This window comes from Hibiscus syriacus, unplaced genomic scaffold (assembly GCF_006381635.1).
Source record: "Hibiscus syriacus cultivar Baekdansim isolate YM2019G1 unplaced genomic scaffold, ASM638163v2 tig00112177_pilon, whole genome shotgun sequence".
Taxonomy (NCBI): Eukaryota; Viridiplantae; Streptophyta; class Magnoliopsida; order Malvales; family Malvaceae; genus Hibiscus; species Hibiscus syriacus.
In genome coordinates this window covers 37,521-45,957 of record NW_024063264.1, presented here as the reverse complement: position 1 = coordinate 45,957, position 8,437 = coordinate 37,521, and the positions used below count along the sequence as shown (strand labels likewise).

The following is an 8,437-nucleotide window of genomic DNA, read 5'->3' as shown; positions in this document are numbered from 1 at the left end:
AATGGTGTTGCGAAGGATGAATAGGTCGTTGAATGAAAGAGCTAGATGTTTGCGGCTGAATCGGTGCTTCCCAACACTTCTGCGGAGGCTATTAACATGGTGTGTATCTTATCAACAGATCGCCAAGGGCATCATTGGGGAAAGTTGCAGAAGAGGTAGGACTGGTCATGATATTAGTTTTGATAACTTACGGATTTTTGGTTGTCCTGCTTATGTGCATGTACCTGCTGATGAAAGATCCAAACTTGATGCAAAATCGAAGAAGTGAATTTTTATGGGTTACAAGAAAGGTGTCAAAGGATTCAAGTTTTGGGATCCAGTTACGAAGAAAATTATGATCAATAGAGATGTTATTTTTGATGAATAGTCCATGTTGCAGTAGAAGAAAGACACGACAGTAGTGGATTTCGAGCAGTTTCCAGTTGAGAATCAGAACTTATCAACCGACTTCTGGTAGTTCCGCTAAAGATGATTTGCAGGATTATAGTCTTGCCAGAGACAGGGTGAGATGGACGAATATAAAGCCCCCGAGCATATTGGGTTTTGAAGACTTGGTCTCTTTTGCACTTACTGTTAGCAGTGATGATCCAGTTACTTTTCATGATGCCGTTACTAGTCAAGAAAACGACAAGTGGATGGCTGCCATGGTTGAGGAGATTGAGTCTTTGAATCACAATCGCACATGGGAGTTAGTTCCCCTTCCTGAGGGAAAGAAGCTATTAGTTGCAAATGGGTGTATAAGAAGAAACAAACAGTAACAGAAAAGAGGGGAGAAGTTCAAGGCTCGCTTGTAGCAAAGGGTTTTTCACAGAAGAAGGAGTTGATTATGATGAAATCTTTTCTTGTGGTCAGCACATTCAATCCGAGCAGTACTTGCATTGGTGGCTAGTTGGGATTTGCATTTAGAGCAGATGGATGTTAAAAACTGGTTTTTTGCATGGTGATTTAGAGGAGCAAATCTACATGCGACAGCCTGAAGGTTTCACTCAACTTGGAAACGAGCATTTAGTTTGCAGATTGAAGAAATCTTTGTACAGGTTGAAACAGTATCTGAGACAGTGGTATAAACGGTTTGACTCCTATATGATCAAGATTGGCTACAACCGATGTGAGTATGATTGTTGTGTCTATGTTAAGAGCCTTGATGATGGTTCTTTTATTTTTCTGTTATTGTATGTGATGATATGTTGATTGCTGCGAAGAACATGGATGATGTTATTGGTTTGAAAACCTTATTGAGTCAGGAATTTGATATGAAAGATTAGGTGCTGCAAAAAAATTCTTGAATGGAAATTTGCAGGACATAGACTCAAGGAAACTTGGCTATCTCAACGGGGTTATGTTGAGAAAATGCTAGAAAGGTTTGCGATGAGCAGTACAAACCAGTTAGCACTCCATTGGCGAATCACTTTAAGCTCTCATCAGAACAGTGCCCGAAGACAGATAGAAAGCTGAAGATATGAAAAAGGTTCTGTATTCTAATGTTGTTGGCTACTTGATGTATGCAATGGTATGTACTCGTCCTGATTTAGCTCATGTTGTTAGTCAAGTTTCTAAGTACATGTCTAAACCTGGTAAGCAACATTGGGCAACAGTCAAGTGGATTTTTCGGTACTTAAAGGGTACTGTGGGACATAGAATTATTTTTAGTAGTCAGCGGGATAATCCTTTGGTTGTAGCATATGTGTATTCAGACTTTGCAGGTGACTTGGATAATAGAAGATCTATGACAGGGTATGTGTTTACTTTTGGTGGAGGGCCTATTTATTGGAATCTACTGTTTAATCTGTGTGTCACTATCTACAACTGAAGTTGAAACATGGCAGCGTCGAAAGCTACAAAAGAAGCTTTATGGCTTACTGGTTTATGAAGGAGTTGGTGTTCACAGGTGGAGTTCAGTTGCTTTGTGATAATCAAAGTGCTATTCACTTGGCTAAGAATCAGGTGTATCGTGCTAGAACTAACATATTGATGTAAGGTTCCACAAGATCATAGAGTGGTTGCATCTGGAGAGGTTTTTGTTTCAGAAGGTACATACTGATGAGAATGTCGCTGATATGTTCACCAGCCAGTTACGACAGACAAGTTCAAGCATTGCTTGGACTTGTTGAATGTTTCGAGTTGTTAAGAAGTAAGGTAACCCAACCTATATTGAAGTTTCCAAGGGCAAGATATTTGCCAAGGTGGAGATTGATAGGTATAACTCATAAATATACCAGTAAAGAGGACAAGGCCTAGGCATCGAGGCGTAAGCACATGCTGAACCTCGTTTATTATTGTGTTCTTTCGTTATCTTTGCCCGATTTTCAACAACACGATCTTGTGACCCGGATAATGATTTAAGCAAGAAAGACCCGTACTCGGTGGGGAATAGTTCCCTTATCCTAGATGTTGCAGAACCGGACGGCCGATGTGTGACATCGGTTAGATTTTTTCTTCCTTTCCTTTTTAAATTCTTTTTAAGTAATATATGCTAATGTTATATGGTAGTACTGCAGATCCAGTTTCGGAGAAAAGGACCAGTGTGCTACCGTATGTACCGAGGGACGAAGTATTTTCTAACGTAAAGTTGCTGACATTCTCCACTAATTATCTATACTGTTTGTTACACGACATGATTTTGTCGATAGAGGGTGCCATAGCCGATGCCAACCTCGGGTTTTCGAGCTTAACCGATATCGACCAACTGTTCAACGAAGGGATAAACTTGCCTCTTCAAAGAGAATAAAGGTTTTCTAAAATCACATGCCTCTTATAATTACATTTACGTTAATGTTATTATTATTTATCTTTAAAGGACAAGCTGTTTTGGTATAGAGATGAAGAATTTGCTTGACAAACTCTGGCCAGTTATAATCCATTTGGCATTCAGCTCGTTACGGTAGGATACTGTAAACTTCGTAAATTTTAATAAAATGAGTAATAATATTTTGAATGAAATCTCACAGGATTGGCCATTGGGAAGCAAGCTTGACCCTCAAATGTATGGTCCCTCTGAATCAACCATTACCAAAGAATTGATCGAGAAACAAATCAAAGGTTATATGACGGTTGATGAGGTAAACCAGGTTTCTAAGGTTAAACTATGAAATTTTCCTTTGTTTTGATTGGAAGCTAAGACAATCATCATAAGAAAAAAAAACAAAAACTTGTTTGGGTTTTGATTTATGAAGGCAATAAAACAAAAGAAACTATTTATCCTTGATTACCATGACTGGTTCTTGCCATACGTTAAGAAAGTGATAGACATTGAAGGGACAACACTATATGGATCTCGCACAATGTTCTTCTTAAATCCAGATGACACATTGAGGCCTCTAGCCATCGAGCTAACCCGACCGCCAATGGATGGGAAACCGGTTTGGAAGTCGGTAAACACACCGTCTTGGAATTCCACTGATTTCTGGCACTATAGTAGAACTAGTCTATAGCGACATTTTTTTGTCCTATAGCGGCGTTTAAAAGCACCACTAAAAATGTTGTCAGCGCAAAAAAATAGGCCCTAATACAAATGCTGCAACTGTTAGTGATGTTTTCTACTAATAAATGCCGCTAAAAGTCGGGTTATGTAGCGGCGTTTGTATACTAAAACGCCGCTAAAGGTAAGGTTATATAACGGCGTTTCAGTATACAAACGTCGCAACATGTTCGACATATAGCGGCATTTATGGGCACAAACGCCACAATAGGTTTGATATTTATAGGCATTTTCCCGCAACCAGTTCGCTATTTAACGGCGTATTTAGTCACAAACGCTGTAACACATTTGATATTTAGCGGCGTTTCAGGCACAAACGTCGGAATAGGTTGGTAATTTAGATGCGTTTTTTTTCCTAAAAACGCCGCCAAATATGCACTATATTAGTGTCATTTTGCCCCTAAAACGCCGCTAATAGAAACTAATTTTCAACATATCTTCTTCCTATTTTGTATTACCCAAATTTAACCTGTAACAATATCCAAAACCATCTTAAATTTAATTACGATTCGAATTAAGTAATAATAATACATAAAAACATAAATAAATCAAATTTTACAAATATCCATGTTAAATATAATGTAGTTCAACATTTTTCAATAACATAAACAAAGTATTAACCTAAGAAAGCACCTAGGATGATGAATTCTTCGTTTGATTCTGTTGCATCATCTGCTTCATAGCTTCAATTTGATTTTGAAGTTCTTCATATTTTTTCTGAAATGTTGTTGCTTTTTCTACTTCTCTCGTTGCTCTCTCTGCTTCTCTGCTCCATAGGAGAACAATCATTTTTTATATGTGCCATTTCGAAGAGCTTTATTCATCCAACTATATTGTTGGACATGATTTCCTACAATGTAGAATATAAATTAATACTTACAAAAAAGTAATAAATAATAGAAAAAAAATGTTAATTACTATATACTACCAACTTAAAATGACTATATGAATAATAACAATAAAAAAAAGAATACATGTTCATGAGCTACACGAGCAAAGCTCTTCGATCCAGTAGCAGTGTGAGTAAACATTTGTTGTCAATATATAATCATACATTATTTCATTTTTCTCAACCCAACAAGCAAAACGCTAGTATGCTACTAATATATTCAGCTTGATAACATAAATTCATGTTTGAAAGTCATCAGAAAACAAAAAAAAATTACTAAACTGAAGATAAGCATAGATAAAGCATCAAATGGGAGCAAAAGGATGTCAAAACTGCAATGTTAATACTGATATATGACAAAATAGACTGCATCAAAATTTGGTTTTAAACTTAAAAACTCATGGAAGGTCTACTTACATCATATGCATCTACAAGAGCAAGAAAGCTGCGATGAATTTTGAATGCTCCACTGATGTTCTAAAGAGGACACAAATATTACAATTCTCTGATGAAACAGCATTGCATGGAAAACCAGTGAAATCAACTGCATAAAAATCATATATGAATATGAAAGATCAAATGGTGTTGAACTCTAAAGCCGAAAACAATAGCAGCTAAAAGGTCAAAACATAGTGCAGCAAACAGTGGTTCATCACATATGCTCACATATCGGATTCAATTTCGGCAACAGCTTTAGGGATGAACTCTTTAATAAAAGGCATATAACTTGAAAAAAGCTTTTGATCCTCCAAGGATCTATCTCTGCAGTAAAAAATCAAGGCACTTAATCTGTTTCACAATAAGTCTTTAAATTACAACAAGTTAAATAAATTTAAGACAACTTACTCAAATCACATGCGACAAGAATATTCATCACGTTTGTATTAAAGAAGTAAAACCATACGCGATAATGCCTCTTGCGTATACCATGATGATAACAGATTAATGCAAGAAGGTTAAGAAAGGGAAAACTTAGGCAGCTAAAATCCACGAAGTATTAGAAATGAAGATATATGACGGAAATAGTCACACTAGAAGGCAATGTCCATCTTAAAGTAAAACTTGATAAGCTTTCCGTGGTAAAAATTCATCAACTTGTAAATCAAATGACTATTACACTATGAAACTTAAGAGGATGACTCCCAGCAAACATTTCAAAATCTATACGGTCGGTTAAAGCACTCAATTTATTTTCGCCATCCAAATCTTATAAGTTTGCCTTCCTAAAATTTTATAAATTCTTTCCCACATAAAATGATATGCTTAACTAACCCAAACCAACTAACATTAAAAAAAAATATTCAGAAACTAAAATCAAAACTCCTATAATAACGAATTATCAATGGATTCAAAAGGGTTTTAAGGAATAAGATAAAAAATTCAAAGTTCCAAGGCAAAATTCATCGACCTATCCAACGCTCAAAAGCGTACAAGCTGGGGGCAAAGTATCTCCGGAATTGGTACCTTCAAAATCGAACAAAACTATCGAATATGAATGGAGAAAAAGATAGAAACTTTAAAAACCCATATCAAATTCAAAATTCTTATAAGGGAACTTAAAATGAAAAAGGAAAAACCTTTAACTTGAGAAGGTGTGGAGCTCTCCACATCTCTCACTGACATTGTTTCGGGTATTGGAGATAGAAATGTAATGGCTCTCACTGACAAAATTCTTAAACCTGAATGCATATTTTAAATGCTAAGTCAAACGGTTTCTGGGTATTGGAGACTTGGACACGGTTCTTGTTGTTGTTGGAAGCTGATGAATCCACTGCCTCTGTAATTCCGGCCATTCTCGTTGTTTAGAGAGACAAAAAACAAAACCCTAAGTATTTATATCACCTTAGCTTTCGTAAAACAAACAAGGGACTCAAAAACCCTTGAATTCAACCCGTTATCAACATTTCCCCTCCTCTTTTATCGAACATTTCCTTGCTTTTTGATGGAATCGAGTATTTTGGAAGTACAACAAATTGATTTGGATTGGATGGAGAGAAACTTGAGGAAAAAATGAAAAAAGGGTTAAGGGGTGCATGGCATAGAAACTGTAAAATTGCGGCGTTTGTAAAACAATCGTCACTAAAGTACGAGTCTTTAGTGACATTTTAAACACAAACCATTAAGTATGAGTTTATAGAGGCATTTGTAAACAGAAATGCCACTAGAGTACTAGTGTATAGCGGCGTTTGTATAAAACGCCATAAAGTATGAGTCTATAGCGGCATTTGCATAAAAACGTCACTAAGTAGAAATCTAGCGACGTTTGCATAAAACGCCACTAAAGTATGAGTCTATAGCGTCGTTTGTATAAAAACGCCACTAACGTACTAGTATTTAATGGCGTTTATATAAAAATGCCGCTAAAGTAAGAGTCTATAGTGTCGTTTGTTCAAAAAGCATCGCTATAAACCCATTTTACTGTAGTGCGGGATCGTGATGGGCGTGGCGGTTAAGCCACGATGGCGTTGAACGGCTCCAATCAACAACATATTTATTGATTCCTTGGAAACGACAGGGATCATAAAATGTAAGGGAAAATAAAAGGTGAGATTGGGCTGAAGGGTTAGGGAGATAAAATTTTAAAATTTGCGGCGCTTTTAAATCCAAACGCCACAAACATACCAAACTATTGCGGAGTTTGTAAAAAAATGACTAAAGTGTAGATGCTCGTTTTGTCCGAGCTTATAGTAAATCACTTACGAACCAAACCAGCTGGAGGCCCAATTCAAGTCGGATTATCCAGTATGGAAGCCTCTAGTCTAAGTGAAGCCCTGGAAAACAAAGCGGTTAAAAGGAGTTACAAGCGTGAAAAAAGGGTTAACAAAAAAATAAGAGCCATTATCATCGGGGGATGACGAGCATGATATGGGGGTAATCAAAAAAGGTAAAGGGGGTCAGTTTTAATGGAATTAACCACTAGAGATTATCGGGGAGAAATCACACACAAGAGATAAAAATCGAAAGAGGAACCATAGATCATTTTTGAAAATAAAGCATGAAAAATTGTTTTCCCTTTCGTTCTTTTTTACATAACAGAACAAAAGGAAAAACATAAATAGTGTAGACATCATTCCCGTATTCAAAGATCAAGCCGTGTAACAGGGGTATTCCCTATCTTTTTCGAAAGCAATACAAATAATCCATAAACATGTTATTTTCCTTTTTTTTCAAAATATTCAGTAATGTTATGTGTGGTTTGTTATTTTTCTTTCGAAACATAGAAAATAAAAAAGAGAGAGAAGTTTACCTAATCCATTTGTCATCGGAGTCGGGCTTTCATGCGTATAAGAGGCTTGGTTCTAAGTTTAAATCTAAGTAGAGAGGGAAGGGTGGTGTAAGGTCTCGGTTAAAGTCTCCTCTAGTTGGTTTTAGGGTATAGATGCTGAGAAGAAAGTTCTCTAGGTTTGGTGGACGTTGAATGGTAGCTAGGTTTGTAGGGGTTGAAAGGACGAGAGTCTAAGGAGGTGTTAGAGTTTCAAAGGTAATTTTTTTGTGCTTTTATTGTTAGATCTATGTTTTGACTAAAAAAAGGGTTGGAGATGAGTTAGATTGTTTACCTTTTGGTCTATTTTCCTTGTCGGAGCTTAGGTTGATGGGTATGTAGCATTGATTCACGGTGGTGACGGGCTCTTAGAAGACTTTCGGTAAGAGAAAAAAAAGGGTTGAGTAAGAGGGGAGTTTTGGTTCGGTTGGGGTTTAGTTTTGGGTATTTCTAATGATGGTTTGTGGTTGTTCGGGTAATAGTGGCCACTGTGAAACGATGCCCTGCTGGTGGTACGAGTGAAGCCCTTAGGGTTCTTGATCAGGGAAGAATGGGGTGAGTGGAGAGAAACGGGAGAGGTGGCCGAGTGTGTTAGTTTGGTTTACTTTAGGTCTAGTTTAGTTTAGGTTTTATATTAAAGCATTTGACTAAATTAATTTTTAGCCACTAAGACTTTAGGGTAAATTTGTTATTTGGCCCTTCTAGGTTCATCCTTTTTTTGCACTTTAGTCACCTTCAGGACTGCTTTTGAATTTAACCTTTTGTGTTTGTTCTGATTACGCTGTTTTCCCAGTTTTAATTTTAGTTG

The 8,437-nt window shown here is 36.8% G+C and overlaps 1 pseudogene; it reads left to right on the top strand.

Moving 5' to 3' along the window:
• The first annotated feature begins 2,791 nt into the window (after positions 1-2,791).
• The window catches only part of LOC120175280, a 31,866-nt pseudogene continuing 26,220 nt past the window's right edge, over positions 2,792-8,437 (top strand).